General features: G+C 39.6%; 1 protein-coding gene across 1 annotated transcript in view; it reads right to left on the bottom strand.

The window, feature by feature from the left end:
- Positions 1-14387, bottom strand: part of WASHC1 (WASH complex subunit 1) — a 58094-nt gene extending 43707 nt beyond the window's left edge. The window contains exon 1 of the mRNA XM_070946693.1: positions 14315-14387. The gene's annotated coding sequence lies outside the window, so the exon portion shown is untranslated. The remainder of the gene's footprint in view (positions 1-14314) is intronic.
- Between the last annotated feature and the right edge of the window lie 9377 nt (positions 14388-23764).

The raw sequence follows: 23764 nt of genomic DNA on the forward strand, positions 1-23764 counted from the left end.
CCACACCCTAAAAACAGTGGACTACAAACTTTGGGTCATACACAGCTCTTAAACCTCTATATTGTGTTCCCCCTCATATAAATCTATTAAAAGTCAGAAATAAGTGATCAAATCACAAAGGTAGTATGGTATGTAAGCCTTCTGTTAAGATTTATATGACCAAGTTTGTTTTTTTAAAAAAACAGATTCTTCCCAAAATTTTGAGGAATACTGTATCTATTTGATAAAGCAATGTCATCCACCAAGATGTTGAGCGTTTCCAGCATATTCTGTTGACATGTTTTGCTTTTTCTGCTGGAAAATGGCAAAAGATGTCACAAACTGAACTCACATGACCATGACAGTCATAAATGCAAGCCATTTGCAAGTGCCCAAAATGCTATCATGTGACCAGAGGCATGTGCAACATGTACTTCAAGGATGGTGTTGAAAGAAATATCCATCTGGTTCCGTTCTAAGTCGGGACAAAAAAACATTAGAAACATGGAAAGATGATTTAATGGTGAAGCAGAACCACCAAGCACATGGTTCTGGGCAGCTGAGTTGAGAGGGGGTTATTTATACCTTCTCTTGGGCCTTGCCCTTGAGCTTCCTGTTCCTATTCAAGAACATGTGTTCTATTGGCTGTTGTAGGGGTAACCCTGTAGGTTGTCTGAGAAGTTTGGTTGAAGCCTGGAGGGTGATGCATTGTCCCCAGATGATTTTGCAATGTGATGAGCTCTGCTGCTAGATTATGTCCTGGAGGGTCATGTCTTAATCCCATCACCCTGGAGCTGAAGGTCTTTTGTTTTGTAGATAGGCTGGCCCAGTCCTACTTAATGGGCACCAAATATCTGCTGGGGGCAGGGAGCTGGTTTCTGTCTTTAGAAACACGTTTCTCCTCTAGGGAAATATAATGTTCTGCCTTTTTAAATATTTCTCAAAATATTTCATTCTTCTAGGAGGCTTTTTTTTTATTAAAGTCCAGGCATTAAGCAAAGAATATCTATAAGACTGGGCAATGGATCTCATTTGATTTACAAAAGGTACTTTGGAGTACACTAAGACTATTTTCAACTCTTTAAACATGTCATTAATTGATTTCAGATTTGCAGAGAATGCTTTCTAACCACAGAGAATTCAACTACCCAGGAGTTCAAAAAAGTTAAATAAGCCCTTTCATACTTTCACTAGGGATTGAGGTGAAAAAAATTATTCGATCCACACAGTGGCGATAAGCACAAAAAGACATGGCCACACATATATGACAAGATATTCAAATTGCCTTTGGCTTTCTAGTGTGATACCTTAGGTTGGCATTTCATATTTTATGCAGAGAGAAAGGAGCTAGGTAACGATGAATCTCTGCAAATTTGCAAAAAATAAACAAGGCTCTTCAATTCTGAACAGGTATCCTTTAGTTGTAAACTAAGAACCAATGTCCAAATGTTGAATTATGCATGCAGATCATGGCTGGACTGTCAGGGATAACTAGTGGCCCCTTGGAATAATTCATTGCACCTCACTTCAGTTGCCGATCTCAATATTCTAAGAAATTAAAAAACATAAAATGAATGCTAACTCCTACTAGCTTAACTTCCCAGCAATACTTGTAGTCTTAGCCATATATTGCATTAAGCCATGGTATGGTTTGCTTGCTTGTGGGTTAGCATAATATATGAAGCCAGCACATTTGGTAAGCCATGATTTATGTTTCGTGCAATGTAAGAAGCAGTATAAATTCTACAGAGGCAACCCAAAGCTACTGCACTAAGCATTTGGCAGCAGAAAGAGTAATTGTGACTCTTAAAAATAACAGATGTTCCAGGAGTTACCGTAATGCACAAATACATCCACAAAAGCAGCAAAAAAAGTAATATTCAAAAGCACCCTGTGATCAAAAGGAGGAACTGGGGGGGGGGGAGTGTCCTATTTCTTTAGGCCCAGTAAGAAATCAATAAGCTGGAAAAAAACGGCAAACCGGGTTGCACTTGGCCATAAATTATTCCGTGAAGGGTCAGCATAGAGGTTATTAAGAGACAAGATTGCTTTTCTGCAATAAAAAGGGCTTGCTCCAAAGTCTCAGTCTCTAACCACAGAACACAACTTTGCTCTACAGACTTAACAACTACTTTCGGGAGCACTTATTAGACTTACTCACCATCTTTAATCAACTGGAAGCGTGTGCTTTCTAGTTTAACAAATCCCAACAGAAAATAATAAACTTACAAAAACTTTCTTTTTTTAAAGGGGCATCTGTTCAAATATGCCCTCTTTCATCATTTCTGTCAAGGATTCCTACCAAAAGGCAAACCCAAACTGTAAATCCCTATCCAGGTTCACAAACACAGGGGAAAGATTTGGGAATCCCTTATATCAAGGGTCTCCAATCTTGGCAACTTTAAGACCTGTGGACTTCAACTCCCAGAATTCCTCAACCAGCAAAGTAAAGCTGGCTGAGGAATTCTGGGAGTTGAAGTCCACAGGTCTTAAAGTTGCCATGGTTGTAGACCCTGCCTTATACCCTTTCTCTTTTCCAAATGTATGAATGGAAATAAATTAGGCTGGTATACCTAGAATGCAGTGGTGGGTTCCTCCCAGTTCGGTCCGGTTCAGCAGAGCCGGTAGCGGTGACGATATGACATCACCGAACCGGTTCTCTCCCTCCGCCCTCCTACCCCCCACCCACCCACGTTATTCTTACCTTTTATTTGGTCCCACCCCCAATCTATTGCTGCCTCCTGAGTCCCAGCTGATGACTAGAGGGAAAAAAACTGTTTATAAACTCTTGCCGCAGGGCTTCAAAGGGCCGTCCTACAGCTGATCAGTGTTAAAAGCAAACAAATGAGTCGGGTCATAACTGCGAGGACTGGTCGTAAGTGCGAGGACCTTCCAGAAATGACTTTGACCAGCTAGCCACGCCCACCTAGTCACATGACTGCCAAGCCACACCCACAAAATAAGCCACACCCACAGAACCGGTAGTAAAAAAAATTATCATGAAGATAATTTCACTACCCAGGGTGGATTTGATTTAAATCAAGTTGATTTAAATCACAATTTAAATCATGATTTAAATCACTAGTAAAAAGGCTTGATTTAAATCAACTCGATTTAAATCATAATTTTTAAAGAGCAACTGTCATCTCTGCTACTCCTTTGACCCCACTGTTGACTTACCGATAGTCCCAGTGTTGCAGAATATAGTCTCATGCTACATAACTAAGCTCCATTTCATGCTGAATAAACTAAATTATTTATGTATCTTAAATAGAAAACTATCTTACGATAGATTTTTACCCCAAAAGTTTTTTATTAAAATAAATTTGATAAAAATAAAAAAAATCCGATTTAAATCAATAAAATCCAATTTAAATAAAAAAAAATCTGATTTTTTTTAATTTATTTTTTTAAAAAAATCATTGATTTTTATCCACCCTGCCACTACCTTATCTTTATTCTGATGGTTATGGATTACAAGAGGTTCAAATATGGTATATAATAAACCCAGCCTCTGTGGCTTATAAATCATGAATTATGTATGGTATGTTGTGGTGTCCCAGTCAGGTGGGTTTTATTCAATAAACTAAACCATGGTTAAGCAATCTTAGCTTTAGGATTAGCTATGACCTAATGCCTAGCATATTTGGAGAACAACTTGAGAAATACTACTATACTGATCCCTAGTAGAACACAGAATAACTGGGTTGGAAGAGACCTTGGAGGTCTTCTAATCAACCCCCCTGCTTGAGCAGGAGACCCTATACCAGTGGTGACGAACCTATGGCACGTGTGCCAGAGGGGACACTCACAGATCTCTCTGTGGGCACACTTGCCGTCGTCCCAGCACAGAGTTCGCCAATTGGGGCAGCCCCAGTGGGATCAGGTGTCTTGCGGGGCAGCCTAGGAGGCAGGCTCTTCACCCTGGCAGAAAGTGAGGGTGGGAGAGAAGAGCTTAACGGAGCTGGAGCTGCAGAAGCAGAGACTGAAAAGGAAAAGAAGGAAAGACTAACGTGAAGTGCTCGGTTAGAAAGAACTGGAGCCTTTCTCCGTGGCGGACGGGAGAGGCATCGAGGTTGCGGGCACATCAGGCAGTGCCATAGACAGCCCTCACTCGGCGGGTCCTGAATTAACAGTCTTAATTTGGCTACTGTGGTAAAGTTACCCCCTGAATCCTGATTTAATTTGTAAATAAGTACAACTACAAGCCTCATCCATATAGCACTCTAAGTCATAAAGGGATTTTTTGGCTTGGCAAAGTCAACAAATTTGAGCAAATCAGTTATTCAAATATGACCTATGTTGTATGAACATGACATTAAACATATTCATTGATGCAAGTTCTACATTGGGATCATACTTCATATTAAGGTGCAATAGGATTTGTGCTGGCTGTGTTTCTTCAGACAGGTTTGATGAAGCTGTTAACACAACCTGCCAAATAGGGTCTTCTATGTGCCCAGCATGTTGTACAAACTAAGCATTTTGCCAAGTCAGAATATCAACAAAGTATATTAGAATCATAATTTACTCTCTGAAAAAAAAGGAGGATGGATGGATTACTTCAGTTATCATCAATGACTCTGTGTAATTTGTAGAGTTTAAAACAACTGTTGAATGTTGTTTTAATATAATATAAAACAAGCTAGAAATGAGGATAGAAAAATTCCCTCACCTTCCCCAAAGAAACTCAAGATATATTCTAATGGTTGTAGCACTTACAATTAAGACTCTTTTTGCCAAAAGGGCTAATAAACACATTAGCTTTTAATTGCTTTAAATCATCCTAAATCCATAAATTCTCAATCAAGTGGCTAAATTGATAGGGATGTTAGCCATTGTTAGACCATATGTAAAAGAATCTGAAAATATTGGTCTGATTGTGTTATGCAACAGACTTCTTTGACAGTCCACAATTACTAGCAGACGACTGTTTTGGCTGTTCACCGCCCTGATTCCTTCGGGAGGAGGGCGGTATATAAATTCAATAAATAATAATAATAATAATAATAATAATAATAATAATAATAATAATAATAATAATAATAATAACTTGAATATAATTTTCTATCTTTACCTAGATCTTTCCAACCCCCCTGCCCCCAAGATTCAGGAACAAGCATCATTTATAAATCAAAACCATACACCATCCTGAGGTACAGTTTCTGAATATTTCAATATTGTTATATTGTAAGTATATGGAAGGTTCAACCATACTCAAGTGATGACTCTGAAGGCCCATCTGCCCACTCTGAAGCGCCATTGCTTGGCCCATCTGCCAAACAATGGCGCTTCTCCTCAGAACTAATTCAAATTCAACTGAGGAGGAGAGAGTTAAGTTTCAACAAATATACCTGACAAGTGTTAAATATTTTGCTGCAGCTGAATAGTTTTTAAAAAATCATGTTGATGCATGAAATGAAGTGTCAAAGCTTTTGAAGTTTTTATTAATTCCTCTAATTTAGGAAATGTAAATGTAGCAGTGACAGGCAATTAACTAGGCGGCGGCAGTTGTCTAGCAGAAGTATCCTCTCAGCAAGGTACTCTGATATAGCTCTTCTCTCCAGAAATATTGTATCTGAGGAAAAAGCCTTGATGTCAAATAATTCCACCAATGCTTATTCTGTTCAATTTGAACAGAGGTTCATGTAATAACAAGGTTAAGACCAAACATCCCTTTGGATGCTACTGAGCTCCAAATCCCATAAAATCTAGTCAGACTGGCCAATGGTGAGGGAAAATGGGAGCTCTAGTCATCAACATCTGGAGAACTAGTGGTTACTCATTCCTGAAAGAATGAAATATGAATTTCCCCTAGTCAGCAAAAAATTTGGTTTGGCCATTCATGTTGTATTATAGTGAGAAGAAAGAAAGCACTGTCATTTACTGTAGACAGTCTCAGGAAATAATTCAAGAAAGAAAATAAGACGGATATATCAAACAAAAACTTAGTGCCATCAAATTTTAAAATGTAACTAGATATATCAGCAGTAAGAACATTTATGATTTACTTACATTTTGCTCTCAGGTAAAATAAAAGATTACTTAAAAGAAAGACAATTTATTGTTTAACACTTTGAATAGACAATCTGTGGAACTTCAAATGCTGCCAAACTACAATTCCCAACATTACTCACTATTACCCATGGTTCATGGGGTTGAGGCTCATTTTCAATGTTTCTGTGGTTCAGTTCTCCAGTCTTGTAATACACCATCCCCATTCCTTACAACATTATTAAACAACTTATGATTTCAAGGCAATTATGCCCTTCAGACTAATTTCATGCAGTCTTTGGTCTAATTTCAAAACTCCTCTGCAAGTGCTGAATTCAGACATCTGTTAAATTCTGCCAGTCTCTAATCTCTGATGGCTTCCTACTGAGGATAGATAAAAACACAAGGAACTTTACTTTTTTACTTATTCTTCTCTTGCTTCAGCACCCTCTCCATTGCAATGTAATCCCCAGTAAATTAACCAAGAGAGAGATGGAAAAGGTTACTTTGCTCAATACTTAGCATATGGTCACTGATTTATTTAACGAAAGATTCAAGGATGCATCTATCGATCCTTGACTCTGTAGGCCAAATCTGAAGAGAATGGCATTATGTAGTAGGCTGTGCTTCTTTCTTGCACTTTTTGTTGATAGCTGATTTTGCAAGAACCGGATGGCCCCTGCAGGCTGTGGTTTGTTCATCACATAGAGAGTTGCAAAATCTGTTGTGATGGTTAGAGAAAATGTAAACTCAGGGCCTAACCCTAATGGAGTCCTTGTCTTTCTGACTTAGCTCGTTGGAGAGCTATCTCCCTCTTGTAGCGCTTCACAGGACTTGGAAAACAATTGAGAGCATTTACACAGGATATTTCCATAAAGTAACAGAAGAAGAAAAAAATAAACAATATCTGGTAACTTATTAAAATCATAAAATGGAGAAAAATGAAAGCAGAGAGAAATGGGATGACTGGGGGCGGGAAGGGGGGATACCAGTGGTGGAATTCAAATTTTTTTACTACTTGGTGGGTGTGGCTTGGGAAGGATACTGCAAAATCTCCATTCCTACCCCCTCTGGGGCCAGCCAGAGGTGGTATTTGCTGGTTCTCCAAACAACTCAAAATTTCCACTACCAATTCTCCAGAACCTGTCAAAACCTGCTGAATTTTACCCCTGGGGGACACAGTATGCTGTGATTCTCCTAAATTGAGTTTTCCAAGATCGCCTTTTGTGACCTTCCGACAAGCAAAGTCAATGGGGAAACCAGATTCATGTAACAACCATGTTACTATCTTAACAAGTGCAATAATTCACTTGACAATTGTGGCAAGAAAGGTTGTAAAATAGGGCAAAATTCATCTAACAAATGTCTTACTCAGCAACATAAATTTTGGGCTCAATTGTGGCCGTAAATCGAGGACTATCCATAGTTACATATCACAATTCTTCAGATATGTTTATCCCACAGAATATGACTCATGTGCTTACTGCAATCATCATTAAATAAAGAGTGGGGGTTTTTTTTGCAAGTGTAATAGCAAAGGAAGAATGCAAGCAGTAGCAATAAGAGAGATTAAGCTCCACAAATTGCGACAGGAAAGTCCCCTTTTATACCTAGTGATGACATACCAGTCCACCCCCCCAAAAAAAAATTATATGTGGCAGCAAGAGAACCAGTTAGGATTGCCAGCTTGCCAAAGGCTACACAACGGCAGTAAAGCAAAACAGATTTGACGTAACCTGGGAAATTGGCTGACAAGTATAAAGTAACCCCAAGGAGCCAAAGTCATCAGAATAAGTATAGCACAAGAAACAAATACGAACAGACAAACAGAACTCGGGAGCAGGAGTTTACACTCAGGGACTCCAGGAGATAAAAGCAAGCAAAGAGGGAAAAAGGCCAAAGAAAGTGTTGGTGTCAAATTTTATTGCAATCAACCTTAGGAATTGTGTTTTTCAACTCTGGCAATTTTTAAGTTGTATGGACTTCAACTCCCAGAATTCCCTAACCAGCAAAGCCAAATTCTGGGAGTTGAAGTCCACACATCTTAAAGTTGTGAGGTTGAAAAACACCGCTATAGAACTCAATGGAAGAAAAGATTCCTTAGTCTTTAAGGGATGAGGGGGAGAGTAGCTAATGCTAGAAGGCAAACAATTTGGGCAAGAGATCCTTTCTCTATCTTCATAACTGCTGAATGATTTCCCTTGATAATTGGGGTAGCTCTAGCGAACGCTAGGAGGCCACAGGTGACAAGAAATGCATAGCAAATTCTGTGTGCTTCTTTTACACACTGCATCTTCACTACGAAGGAGTAACAGCTAGTTACTGCTAGAAAAATGGCAGTAGGAGATTGTAAAGGAACACATGTTCCGCATGTGACACTGCCTCAAAAGGGTGACAATAAGAAGGCAAGAGTAAATTATAAGTACAAATAGTATATAGGTAGTCCTTGACTTACAAGAGTTTGTTTAGTGAATGTTTGAAGTTACAACGGCACTAAAAAAAGTGACTTATGACCCCTTTTCATACTTATGGCATCCCCATAGTCACGTGATCAAAATTCAGACGCTTGGCATATTTGTAATTTTGTTTTTACAAATAAAAACAAAAGTAGCATAGATATAAATTATAATTTCCCCTTGAAGCGAGGAGAAAATGCTGGAGAAGTTCCCAGGTAAGCCGTAGCTAGCTGAAGTGGGTCATCTGAGCCCACCCTTAAAATAATAGAACATAGCAGAAGCGGTTAGTTTGGCATAAAATACACAAAGTCACTAATGAAAATGAATATACATGTCCCAGGATAGTGTTGCAGGATCCAATCTGGGTCAGTCACCAGGACCAGAGGTTTTGTCTTCTGACTTGTGCTGGAGCCCATCCTCAGGGAACTTCTCTCTAGCATGGGAAGATGAAGATGGGCTCCAGCACAAGTCTGAAAGCTTGGAAGACAAAACCTCTGGTCCCCATGACCGACTCAGATTGGATCCTGCAACTACAAGGCCACCGCGGAAATCTTCCCATATTTCAAAAATGTAATTTATAATATAAAGTTACTCATGCAAATGGAAATGGGTCATTTTTAGAAGGCATAAAGGAGCAAGTAAATAGATCTGATGGGTCCTTTCAAAAAATATTTACCACTAATAGCATCCACTCATCTCAAGGATATTTATACTGTAATATTAAACTGGCCTCTTTGGGGCATTCTTCAGCAGCTCAGCCTTTCCCATATATTATAAAAATCTCATCAACACAGGTGTTTGGGTCAGCACTAAAACGTTAACTGAGCCCACTTTTGCTGATGTGGACTGTCTAATAATACTTTCCTTCCACAGAACCTCTTCCTTCCAGCAATCCCCTTCCGAGCACTGCACTAAATTTTAACATCGCTGCAAAAGTTATTAGTAACAGTTTGCAGACTTTTGTGTGTGTGTTAATTTTTGAGCAGATGAGAATTTCTATCACAACAAAGCCATTCATCACAACAGCTGTTTATGCTTTAGGAAAATTAGCAAGGAAAGAATGGGAAGCGGAAATTGACACAGAAGATTGCCAATTCCCGTTGGAAAAAAAACAAATCTTGGGCTATGATTTCACTTGATTACAGGTAGTTCTCGGCTTAAAATGGCAATTGATCCTGCAATTTTGATTATAAGTTATGACGGTTGTTAAGGTCACCACATGACCAGCCCAATTTTATGACTTTTTTGTGGCAGTCATAAAGCAAGCCTGTTGTTCACTATGGCATGTTATTTTTTTTGCAGAAACTGGAAATCCATCAAAAATGTCATAAATCGCAGTCCTGTGACCATAGGAAGCTGCAAATGGCCATAAACATGAGCCAAGCTGATTGCTGAGTGCCCAAAATGTGGTCTCGTAATGGGGAGGGTGTAATTGTAACTTCAAATCTGGGTCGGAAATGGCTTTTTCGAGGTCTATCGTAACTTTGAATGGTTGCTAATTAAAATTAAATCTATAAATGCAAAGCAATTGAGGTAAAATCCAGGAAGAGATCTGACTTGAAGAGATAGTAACTGGTGTACAGTATACTGGTAATTTGAGGGCACCTGGTGTAGATATTGAACCCAATTCTGGTTCTGTTAAAATGACTCAATAAGAGTTCTCCTAGAACTGTGACAGCGAACCTATGGCACGCATGCCAGAGGTGGCACGCAAAGCTGTCTCTGTGGGCACATGCGCTGTTGCCATCTGCTCTTCTGGTTTCTGGCATGCCGACCAGCTGGTCTTTGTGGGCACCAGAGCACCGGAAAACAGCCAAAACCCAGGCAAAAACGGCTCAAAAAACGGCCAGAAAATGGCCCAAAAATGCCCAAAAAACAGGCATGCACACTCCAGCCAGCTGGTCTTCGGGTTTCCGGTGCTCAGGTGTATGCAAAGACCAGCTAGTGTGCGCACATGCATGTGCCAGAAACCCCAGCTGGTCTTCGGGTTTCTGGTGCTCCGATGTGCATACATGCATGCACGTTCCAGTTTGGGCACTCGGTGTCAAAAAGGTTCCCCATCATTGTCCTAGAAAGCCATGCCTGATGCTGTGAACTTTGTAACAGAATAAAAGTCAAATATAAATACATCAACTTTACATCCTTTTTGAAAGCTGAGCAGAATTAAGGAAATAATGGGACCAGAAGATAAGAGTAAATCAAAGACCTCTGACCAGATCCAGCAAAACATATTCAAATCCAGGCTTACTGGCTGGTCTTCAGCAAGATATTCTCTAGGTACAATATCCGAAGACTATTATATTTATTGCTCTTACTGTATTTTTCGGACTATAAGAAGCATTCCTCCCCCCCCCCACCACAAAGTGGATGGAAATGTCTGTGCATCTTATAGATACAATATGGCCCTGTTTTTGGCCTCCTGAACCTCCGTGCATCCTGTTTTTGTCCTACCCGGCCCCCAGAAGCACTCTGCAGGCCAAAAATGGGCCTGTTTTTGGCAAAAACAGGATGCGTGGAGCATTCGGACCCATTTTTGGCCTGCAAAGTGCTTCTGGGGGCCGGGGAGGGCAAAAACAGGACGCGTGAAGGGTTCGGAAGGCCAAAAGTGGGTCCGTTTTTGGCCTGCAAACTGCTTCTGGGGGGCTGGGGATGGCGAAAGCAGGATGAGTGGAGCCCCAAAAATATTTTTTTTCTTGTTTTCCTCCTCTAAATCTAGGTGCGTCTTATAGTCCAGTGCATTTTATAGTCCGAAAAATATGGTATCTCAGCAATGTAATACACTGAAGCATTTTGAGAACTAAATTGTAATTCAATATTCAAAAATAAGAATAGCATTTGATGTCCGGTGCTGGAAAATGAAGATGCAAAAAAAAAAAAAAAGCAAGCTTCAATTCCCATTTCATGAAGGACTCAGCCATTAGGGCTATACAAAGTATTCAAAATGAATATAGTTTGCAGACTTTGAACGCTTTGCAATTTGCAAACAAAGCGCGCCTCATCAAATTTTTAATAATGCAACCATGTCTTCTGCAAGACTCCTCTATTCAAAAGCTTCTCCTGGCTGTCTCCACATGCACGCTCCCTTTGCAAATCTTATCCATTGCCAGTTTGTGTGCTACAACTGTGGCTTGGTCAAATGGCAGCCATTTCTAATTCCTCCCGGTGCTTGAGAGGGTGCTATTGAGAAAACAGTGCAGCACTGAGAAAGAAGGATCAATTCCCAGGCAACTAATTTACAACAGATTTGGGGGGAATCAGCTGATTAGAGTTAATTAAGCCTCCATGTTACAGATTGATTTACAACAGTTCATTTAGAGACCGTTGAAAGTTACAACAGAACTGAAAAAAGTGACTTATGCCTGTTTTCATGCTTATGACTGTTGCAGCATTCCCCTGGTCACATGATCAAAATTTGGATGCTTGGCAACCGATTCATATTTATGATGGTTGCAGTGTCCCGGAGTCATGTGATTACCCTTTGTGACATTCTTACAAGCAAAGTCAATGGGGAAGCCAGATTCACTTAACCTTGTTACTTACTCTGTAACTGCAGTGATTCACTTTACTGTGGCAAGAAAGGTTGTAAATGGGGGCAAAATTTACTTAGCAACAGAAATTTTGGGCTCAGTTGTGGACATAAGGTCAAGGACTACCTGTACTTGTAGGACTCTGTATCCACGGTGGTAAGCAAATTAGTATTGCTCCAGGTCCTTATGGTGAAACCTGATAAGGCCTAAAGAGGCGTACCTTTTCTGCTATGGTGCTTTCCTTATGAAACAGCCTCCCTCAAAAGATATGGCTGATCCTGATTCTATTAGCCTTTAGAAAGGAGGTGAAGACTGGCTTTTCCCCAGGCAATAAGGCCAGGATATATTGATTTGATAATTCAGATCCAGTTTCTCTCTCTCTTAAACCACACAGTCAGGGCTATCTTGAATTTATTTATTTATTTATTTATTTATTGCGATTTATATGCCGCCTTTCTCCCTAGGGACTCAAGGCGGCTTACAAAATGACAACTTCAATACAAATCACAATACAATACCAAATTAAAATCAGTAACCCAATTAAAAACGATTTAAAATTATACCAGTGTCTTTCTCAAACTTTCTTTTCTTCTGGAATAAGTTCATGTCTTAATAACAGTCGCTTCATATTTGCTTCAAGGCTCTTCTACAGTTGTCTTGTAATCTAAGAGCTAATGCTCTTCTACATTTGCCAAGAAAAAAAGTTTGAGATTGAATGGTGGAGACAGTATCAATGGAGCTCAAGAGGTTAAATACATTTAGCTAGGATTTCCACTTTAAAAGCATTGAGAAACATTGTCTTAAACACCAACATTATTATGCCTTCATAAGCTTCTCTAGGTTTGAGCTCTTTTCCCTGAATGCATGATGGTAACTTTGGTGCATATAGGATTTCAGAGAAAAGATTGTGGAGGCTAATACAAGAGATCTTCACTATGAACTGAAATTAAATGTTAAAAGAATAAGTTGAAAATCAGTCCAATTCTGATTAGACAAATTGATAAAATAAGCCAGTATGGGTATAAGATGGCTGTAGAACACGAGAACTGCAACCCAACACATCTGACGCACTAAGCTAGTAAAAATAAGACAGAACATTAAATTTTAAAAGGGAATATCTGTTTTCTTTATAATGCATTCCTACTATCAGAAGCAAGCTCTTCTGAGCTAAATGGCATTAAAGGTATGCCAGGTATAGTTTTTTAAAAAAATCATTATTTATTAGATTAACATCTTTTCTTCAAAAAGCTGAAGGCAGTTTCCATAGAGATCCCCCTTCATTTTATTCCAACAGGCTTGTGAAGTAGGCTGGGCCGAGAGAAAGAGTGTAGCCCACAGTCACTCTATAAGATGCCATGGATAAAAGTGACCTAGCCCTTGTGTCACTATATCACAGCATTCCCATTTTCAGCTACCTTGAATTTAAGAAATCAGGAAACACACACACTTGTCCTACTCCAACTTTTTAAACACATATCTTCTTAATATAAAAAAAGGGAAGTGGGCTACCACCTTCCAGAAGCACACTCTTCTAACATCATATAATATATAATTTATAAAAATGCCTTTGGGCTCACATCTTAGAAAATAAAAATGGCAGGTGATAACAGGCCAAAAGCATTGTTTGGAAGTCCATTCCACGGTTCATAGACAATCGGCAGTGAAAACTGGTACAAGAAAAACCCAGTTCCTCAGCTTGGTGATTTGATGATAACCACAGCACAAACAGCCCTCTCCCCAAGGTGACACTGTCCACAATGAAATTCTAAGTTTTCCTACTCCTTACTTTTAAGAAACTCGAAATTTACGCCGTGGAGTACTGCTGGTAGTTCAATAGATCACGGATAGGACTAACCTTCTGTGCCTCTTAAGGTATTGTAAAATAAAAAAAGATGGAATATCACAAATAAAATGAGGTTGCCCCTTTCCCAGAGCATTCAGATCTTCCCCAGGTATATACCAGATATTCCCCAGATCAGGGGTCTCTAATCTTGGCAACTTGAAGACTTGTGGACTTCAACTCCCAGAATTCCTCAGCCAGCAAAGCTGGCTGAGGAATTCTGGGAGTTGAAGTCCACAAGTCTTCAAGTTGCCAAGATTGGAGACCCCTGCCCCAGATGATGCCCTCCAGCATTGTAGGGACTACAATTCCCAAGATTCCTACAGCCTTCCTTAAAAAAAAAAAACCTGAGGTTTCTACCCCAGCAATTCTCTCCCCCGTATTGGCCCTGACATTCCCCCGTGGGAAACAAATACTGTAAGCAACCCCCCTCCCGCCAGGAGGTTACGCCTACGTCTTTGCTAGGCTGAAAGAAGAAAGAAAAAGACTGCGCAGCCTTCGCCCTCCCTGGTCCTCACCTGTTCAATACTGAGAAACTGGAGCCAGGCCCCCTCCTAGCAACCGAGAAGGCACGAGAAACGAAAGCCCTCTGAGCATCTTTATATCCGCCCGGAGTTTCACGCACTTCCGCCAGCGTCAGAGAGCTTTCCCGGTTCGAAAGGTTCCCGCTTCCGCCCTTAGATGAAATAACAACGGATTCTTGGCAATTTCAAAGAGGCGGTTTAAAAAAAAAATAAAAATCAACCCGTAGTTCTGAACGTGTTTGGTGTCTGCCTCCTTCGGAAATTCTAGGCAAAGAAGAATGAAAATTGTCTAATGAAAATTTGTCTAATTTTCATTAGACAAATAGAGAATCAGGCAGTACCATTATTAAGCAATCCTGTGTGCATTCCCATTTCGAAATAGGCCCGTCTGAATTCAACTGTATTTATTCTCAAATAAATGAGTACTGTATAGCGTGGGAATTTTACAACAGCATGAGCTTTCCGGAGTGTATTCTTGATGTAGTTTTTGATACAAATGTGGCAAGGAAGGTCATAAAATGGAGCAAAATTTACTTCAATGCCTCGCTTAGCAACAGAAATTTTAGGCTGAATGATGGCTGTAAGGCTACCGGTACTATCCATGACTTTTAAAAAACAAATTACTTAGAAAGGCAGTTTCTAAGTATATTAAATACATTTAATACACTGGAGTACAATCTACTCAAATACCGATATATAAAATGTCATTTTATTACAGTGTTATTTTGGAGCTCTTCAGATTTCCAAGCCTGATGCCAAATAATCAAGGGTGCTTGGTGCTAATCCTTATGGCTTTTGACAAGTAGGCAACGAGAAGAGACATTTGAAGGAGAAGATAAGTTTTGGATGATAGTAGTTGGCGAAGACAATGTGGGACTAAAATTAAATATAAAGAAAACCAAAGTAACAACAGCTACAGCAACCAACCTTAAAGCAGTTAGCAGTTAACACTTAGACTTATATAGCGCTTTACAGTGCTTTACAGCCCTCTCTAAGCGTTTTACAGAGTCAGCTATTGCCCCCAACAATCTGGGTCCTCATTTTACCCACTTCAGAAGGATGGAAGGATGAATCAACTTTGAGCCTGGTGAGATTCGATCTGCCAAACTGCTGGCAGCCGATGATTGGCAGAAGTAGCTTGCAGTACTGCATTCTAACCACTGCGCCACCGCGGCTTTTTAACAAAGAATACATTGAAATAGTGGATACTTCTGCCTTTTAGGATCAACCATCAATTGTATTGTCTTCATGGATCACTGTCTTGTGGTGGCAAAGGGGCTTGTGCAGCTCAATGAAGCCATGAGTTACGTGGTGTAGGAACACCCAGGATGGAAAGGTCATGGTAGAGAGTTCTAACAAAAAATGGTACACTGAAGAAGGAAATGGCAACCCATTCCAGGATCCTTGCCAAGAAAACCCTATGGTAAGTATCAAAAGGCTAAAAGATATGATGCCAGAAGATGAGCCCCCTCAGGTTGGAAGGTCTCCAACGTGCTACTGGGGAAGACCGCAGGGCATTTACAAGTAGCTCCAGAAAGAATGAAGTGGCTGGGTCAAAGCCGAAAGGACACTCAGCAGTGGATGTGTCTGGTTGTGAAAGGAAAGTCCAATAAGGTAAAGAACAATATTGCATAAGAACCTGGCATGTAAGATCTACGAATCAAGGTAAGCTGGATGTGGTCAAATATGAGATGACAAGATTGAATATCAACATCTTGGGAATCAGTGAACTAAAGTGGATGGGAATGGGTAAATTTAATTTAGATGACCATTATATCTACCGATACTATTGTGGGCAAGAATCCCTTAGAGCAGGGGTGTCAAACTCAAGGCCTGGGGGCCAGATCCAGCCCACGGGGTGCTTAAATTTGGCCCACAGGGTTGCCCTGGAAACAGAGAAGGACTGGCCCACTGTGCCTCGTTCAGCAAAAATGGAGCTTGTGAGGGCCATGGATGGCCCTCCTGAGCTCTGTTTTTTGCTGGCAGAGGGTTGCAGGAGGCCGTCGCAGGCGAAAACAGAGCTCGGGAGCCCGTTTTCGCTGGCAGAGTGCTTGGGCTACCACAGGCACCCCTGACATGAGTGATGTTGAGTTGGCCATGCCCCCTGCCCCCCCCCCCAAGGTCAAACACAAGCCTAGTGCTGCCCTCAATGAAATTGAGTTTGACACCCCTGCCTTAGAGGAAATGGAGTAGCCTTCATAGTCAATAAAAGAGTGGGAAAAGCAGTACAGGTAGTCCTTGACTTACAACAGTTCATTTAGTGATCGTTCAAAGTTAAAACAGCACTGAAAAAAGTGACTTATGACCGTTTTTCACACTTATGACCTTTGTAGCATCCCCATGGTCATTTGATCAAAATTCAGATGCTTGGCAACTGATTCATATTTATGATAGTTGCAGTATTCCGGAGTCATGTGATCATCATTTGTAACCTGACAAGCAAAGGTAACCAGATTCACTTAATAACCATGTTACTAACGTAACAACTGCAGTGATTCACTTAACGACTATGGCAAGAAAGGTCGTAAAATGGGGCAAAACTCACCTAGCAAATGTTTCAGTTCGCAACAGAATTTTTGGGCTCAATTGTGGTCATTCCGCCGTGCCCTGAAAACATTTCTATTCCAACAAGCTGGTCTGGCCTAACTCTCCCTTTTTAATTGGCTTTTAAACTGGCTTTTAAATTGGGTTTTAAACCTCTTTAGATAAATTTGGATGTTTTTTAATCTTTGAGCCTAAATTACTTAATCTGTTTCTTAATAGTTCTATATGTATTTGTATTTATTATGGCTGTTCACCGCCCTGAGTCCTTCGGGAGTAGGGCGGTATACAAATATGAAAAATAAATAAATAAATAAATAAATAAGTCAAGGATCACTTGTACTGGGATACAGTCTCAAAAATGACAGAATCTCAGTTCAAATACAAGGCAAACCATTCAACATCACAGTAATCCAAGTCTATGCCACAACCGCTGATGCCGAAGAGGCTAAAGCTGACTAGTTCTGTGAAGTATTCTGCAGACTAGTATTTGGTGCTGTGGACGGGTGCAACAGAGTGAGGAGTAGAGCAAGTGCCACAGGTAGGCAACAACAGAATCCGGATGCTGGAGGCAGGCACTTTGAAGCCTGGGTTGGTGGGTGAAAAAGTGGCAGGAGCAACTTCCCAGTTGACTTTGCTTGGGGAAGTGGGCAGGGAAAGGTGGAAATGGTGATCATGTGATCATTGGAACATGTAACCATTGTAATGGAAATTGATTGCCAGGTGATCACATGATAGTGATAACGCTGCGATGATCACAGCTTTGCAGACTCGTTCTAAGTCCCCATCATCAGCACCATTGTAACTTTGAACAATTACGGAGCAAGTGGTCGTAACCCGAGGACTATCTACACACAAAGTCATATTGCAGTTTATTTAGTTTTTGGCTTAGTGTGTTATGCAAACCAGTGGTGGGTTTCAATTTTTTTTACTACTGATTCTGTGGGTGTGGCTTGGTGGGCGTGGCATGGCTTGGTGGGCGTGGCTTGATGGGCGTGGCAGGGGAAGGATACTGTAAAATCTCCATTCCCACCCCACTCCAGGGGAAGGATACTGCAAAATCCCCATTTCCTCCCGATCAGCTGGGACTTGGGAGGCAGAGAATAGATGGGGGCGGGGCCAGTCAGAATTTTTACTACCGGTTCTCCGAACTACTCAAAATTTCCACTACCGGTTCTCCAGAACTGGTCAGAACCTGCTGAAACCCACCTGTGATGCAAACTCTGACCATATTGAAGAAAACCATAGTTTAATGCGATATATGAACTCTGCGTAAAGTATTCTGTAGAGATTACAAGTTATACCAATGGTATAATAATTTGTTTTTTTTATCTAATTGACATCTCATTCTATAAAGTTCTTTTTCTGCCTGTATACTTCATCCCTAACTCACTGTCACCATTTTTCTCTGCAATGTTTTTTGAAATATTTCCGCAGAGCTCATAATAAGCTGGAGATAGGCTCAGTGGGGCTGTTTTATTGTTAATTCATTCTGTTCAAAAAATATTTCAAGGCAAATGGGAGATGTATCACTTTATAAATTAGATAAATGTGAAGCACATGTGGCAGAATGGATTTGTTTTCTGTTGTATATCTTTTTAACTTATTCGTCTACATGTATATTTTAAAATTCTATTGAAGGCAACCAGTTTAGAGACAAATTATGTGTTTTATCATTTGAGTTGATATATATTTTGTTGTGGGTGTATGTTTTAATTCCTCAGTTATAGCTCTTCCTTACTTCTCCCATACAGTTGAGAAGTGTGTTGTGCAAGTCACTACAATTTTCTTGAAAGAGTGAATCCCACTCTATGACATGTGCAGAACTCAAAGGCCAATTTACTCCAAATGTCGGATTAAATTTCTCTCAGTTCAGAATATATCCACGTTTCTGGATGTGACACCTTGTTCATTACATTGGGCTCTAAGAATCAGTTGGGACTGCTGCTGTTGTGCCACCTTTTCTGATACATAACTTCCCTGCCTCAGTTCCTTAATCCCATTTCTGGGTTGACAGCAGAGTTCCCCAGATTTATGGTTCTGAGGGACTTTAATCTCCCTTCGCTAGGAATGGGGTCTGAGGGGGTTCAGGAGTTCATGATCACCATGATAGCCAGAAGTCTATTCCAGGCCATCCAGAGCCCAACACAGGCCAGTGATCACATTCCCAATCTAGTAATCCTATTGGAGCAATGGTTATGTGATCTATATTTGGGAAAATTTTGCTGTCTGCCTTGCACTGGTAGATCATGCAATCAAGTTTGGGGGTCCCAAGGAACCGAAGACTTGTTTAGAAAGCTCTCTATTGAGATGGATGTACCTTCTCTTTTCTCTGCTTGGGGTCTGTATATATATATTTTAGTTTTAATCCTCTCCATTTTAATGCTGATTTTTCTATTTTTAAATGTTTGTTTTTATACAGACATTTTCCTTTTTTACTGACTATTGTATGCTGCCTAGAATCCCTTCTTGTGAAATGGGCAGCTATATAAATATGGAGTAGAGAGTTGGTCTCTGACAGAAAACCACTTGAAGAAACTAGAAGCATTTGAAATGTGGATTTACAGACGGCTGTTACGTATAAGCTGGGTTGACAAGCCGTCTGGGAAAGCAAAGGGATATGATCAAAGCCATTAAAAAGCGAAAGTTAGAATATTTGGGACATGTGATGCGACACCCAGAAAAATATGGCATCCTTCACTTAATCCTCCAGGGAAAGATTGAAGGCAAACGAGGTCCAGGCAGAAGAAGAACATCATGGCTTCAAAATCTAAGGGGCTGGTTTGGACAAAACTCAGCAGCACTTTTTCATGCGGCTGTTGACAAAAATAGGATTTCCAACATGATCGTCATTGTCCGATGACAGATATGGCACAACAACAACAAGAAGAAGATGAAGATATTAATGTGGTTAATTAATAATATAGTTTTTCTTTCTTGTTTTGGCTTTTTGTATAAACTGGTTTGATTTATAAACTATGGGTTTTAACTAAGTATATGCTAACATAGCCAATTGTAGCGATGCAGTTGCGACCCCTATTATATTGCCTTGAACATGGAGATGCCTCCTCTGACTTAGAATCTGGATGGGGCAAAACAGGCAGATATGTTTTCTTTCCCCTCATATCAGGCTAGTTTGCTAGTCTCTACAAAGACCTGGTTCATACATTATATTAAACCATGTTATGGTTTGCCAATTTTTTGTTATAGAATTTTGTTGCATTAATTTTTATCTAAGTTCAAAATATGGTTTATCATAATGTGTAAATCAGGCTATTATAATTTCAATAGACCTTGGTTAAATAAAAATGATTTAATGTGATATATGAACATAGCCATTGAGAATACTAGCTCTTGTTAAATAGACTGACCTTGAATTGGTTGGCCTGTGCTTTTATTTGTCAAATTATTAATGAGCCAATTGAAAAAAAAAAAGATCCAAGAGATAACATTAAACCTTTTAATTATAACCAACTATAAATGGAGATCTTGACCTTAGAAGAATCTTACCAAAGTTAAAAGAAAATTGTTTTCCTTCTGATTCTGCTGAGTGCTCTCTCATGTGTTACAAATTAAGATTGTGAGTTCTCTTTTGATGCTAATGACTATAAAATGAATAATGCACTTAAGAGTTTCATGACGTTCCTACCGAACCAAACTTGCACTGAAGTATCAGAAATGACTGATGTCATCTCTATTTATAAAGCATGCTTGGAATAATGATGCTTCTTTTAGACATGTCTGCAAGACCATTATGCAATGTTTTGACATTACCTGTTAAGAGAAACAATTGCCTCATTTCAGAGACTGAAGCTGACAATACAACAACTGTGATGAAGTGTTTAGCAGAAAAATAACAAAATGCAAGGTCCTATAAACATAGGAAAGCTTTTTGTTAGAGGCAGGGATCAAGAAACCAAGAAGGACAAAACAAGTTCAATTAAACAAGCCAAAGATGTACAGGAAAAAAAGTATCTAGAATAGTTATGTACACCTACACAGATTCTACAAATATAGGTGTCCTGCAAAGCAAGAGATTCCACAAAGAGGAATAAAACATTAGGAGTTCTAATCTCGATAGCTGAAGGCAATTGCTCTATATGCTAAGACCTGAGGCTTCTCCTGTATTATACAGCTGTTAGCAATTTATAAAACAGCAGGAGATTATCTGGTCATGTAAACTCTTTGCACTGCATTTCAAAGCTTATACTTTTAACAGTCAGTCAGTATGTGCTTCATTGATTACACAAAAGCCTTTGATTATGTCAATCACATCAAGCTGTGGAGTGTGCTCATTAAAATGGGAATCCCAGAACATCTCATTGTCCCCATGAGAAAAGTATATACAGATCAGGACTCCATGTGACTAGGACATGGAGAAAAAGATGGCTCCAGGTTGGCAAATGAGGGCAACGAGGCTATATATTCTCCCCTTATTTAATTCAGACAATCTATATCCTGAATATCTTTTTAAAAAGCTGGACTGGAAGATGAGCATGGTTTTAAAACTGGAGGAAGAAGCATCAATAATGTGTGCTATGCTGATGACACTGCAGCGATAGCCAAAAATGCAAAAGATCTGTAAGTTCTATTAATGAAAGTCAAAGATCACAGTGGAAAAATGGGCCTAAAATGAAATGTAAAGATCATCAAACAAATCCAATTGATAGAACAGCCTGCCATGGAACTGACAATGAAGATATCAAAATGTTTGATACGTCCTGCTTTTTAGGATCAAACATCAACAGTAAAGGAACTAGCAGTTAAGAAATAATGCAACAGACCAAGGCTTAGTAGAACAGCCATGAATGCTTGGAAAGTGGGTTCAAATGCTGTCATAGGTCTATATCTACAAAGATCAGGATCATGAAAGCTACCAAATTCTTTGTGACACTCTCTGGAAGTGAAAGATAGATTTTGAAGAAGTGGAATAGGAAGAATATTGATGCTTTTGAACTTTGATGTTGCAGAAGATTCCTGAGAATAACAGGAACAGCCAATAAAACAAATGAATCATCAATTAAATCAACACCGAGTTCTCCCTTGAGGCACAAATGATCTGGCTCAAGTTATCCTACTCCTCCGGATACATTGTGCAAAGACCAAGTTCTCTGGAGAAGGCTCTAATGTGGGGATGACCACAGCAACGTGAATGGACTCAGTTACAGCAGCAGTGAATGCATCTTTGGAAGACTTGAAAGAACAAGTTAGGGAGAGATCTTCAAGGGAAAAAAAATCTATTTCCATGAGCACAAAGAGCCAACAACTTGATGGTACATAATAACTTTAGCAGTTGTTTTTATTTTATTAGAATTCAAGGCAACAGGCAGAATCATGTAATTATTATTCTTGAAATGGTTTCAACTTCCAATGGAAGCTATTAAATCTAGATTTACTAGCCTGGAGACTGAAACATATAAAGAATGGTTGCTGGAATTACTAGTTTAATGAAAAGAAGGACTAGAGGTGCCATGATAGCAATGTTCCAATATTTAAGGGGCTGCTACAAAGAAGAGGGGTCAACCTATTCTCCAAAGCACCTGAAGGCAGGACAAGAAGCAATGAATAGAAACTAATCAAGGATAGAAGAAACTTAGAATTTAGGAGAAATTTCCTGACAGTTAGAAACAATTAATCAGTGGAACAACTTGCTTCCAGAAGTTGTGGGTGCTCCAAAACTTGAAGTTTTTAAGAAGAGACTGGACAACCATTTGTCTGAAATGGTATAGGATTTCCTGGTTGAGTAGGGGGTTAGACTAGAAGACCTCCAAGGTCCCTTCCAACTCAGTTATTCTGTTAAACAGATTTGGGTTGCAAAAATTCAGATGACCACTAGATGGCCCCAAAGAGTTAGTCATTTCTAATTCTTCTCTACCACTTAGTGATTTCCCAGATTTAGGCAGCCCCAAACTATTACTCTTTGGTTGTCTGTTTCTCTTTCACTATCAAAGGGAAAATTTGATGGTAGACTTTTAATAAGATATGAATTGGAACTTCAGTGTCGAAAGTATATAAATTGTGAGTTCAACTCCCGCCTTAGTCATGAAAGCCAGTGGGATGTCTCTGGGCCAATCATACACTCTCAGCCATACCCGTCTCACATGGTTGTTATAGTAGGGAAATTGGAGGAAGAAGAGGCATTAGGCACATATATTTGCCACCTTGAACTATTTGTAAAAATAATAATGGGAGGATATAAAAAATAAACATACAACATGGGATTAACATTAGAATAAAAATCAAAATTCATTCATTCATAATGCAGGATAACAGTAAACCACATATGAAAATACAAAGTATGAAAATACAAAGTAAACCACATTTAAAAAGAAAACCTACACACTTCTCTAGAAATAGTAAGAAACGAAGTCATGGTTGTTTTCATGCGAGCATGAAGCTCATTTTAAAATGCATTTTGTTCAAGGAAATCAAGGTTCAGGAAAAGGTGCCAACAATCTAAATAGAATAGTCTCACAGAGAAATGAGACAATTAGTTATAGAAAAAAAAACTGAAAACACCTCTTAGGTCATAAATAATAACCTGTTTTCATGTAGTTAGTAGTCAGTGTCAGCCTCCTGTGTATACCAGACAGGAAACATGACTAGATGAGCTAATTCTACTTATTGTAAAACTAGATTACCAGAATTTTACCACTCTGAAATTCAGAACTCCCACCTACACTTTTAACTGCTGGATCGATTGTGGCAGATCCTTCCTAAGTTTCTTCCACAGACAGTGAAGCCACCGAGGGCTCCTGCCTCTCTTTGTCTGATTGTTACCTAAGCAACTTCTCTTTCTTTGTCCTTCAAGGTTATCCATGCATTCCATTACATCAGTGAATTCTTGCATTTAGTTAGTCTCATGCTGTGGGAGAAACTTGCTTTCACCTAAGGTTACCAGAT

Source organism: Pituophis catenifer, unplaced genomic scaffold, assembly GCF_029215685.1.
Source record: "Pituophis catenifer annectens isolate HBS135680 unplaced genomic scaffold, rPitCat1.0.hap2 SCAF_7, whole genome shotgun sequence".
NCBI lineage: Eukaryota > Metazoa > Chordata > Lepidosauria > Squamata > Colubridae > Pituophis > Pituophis catenifer.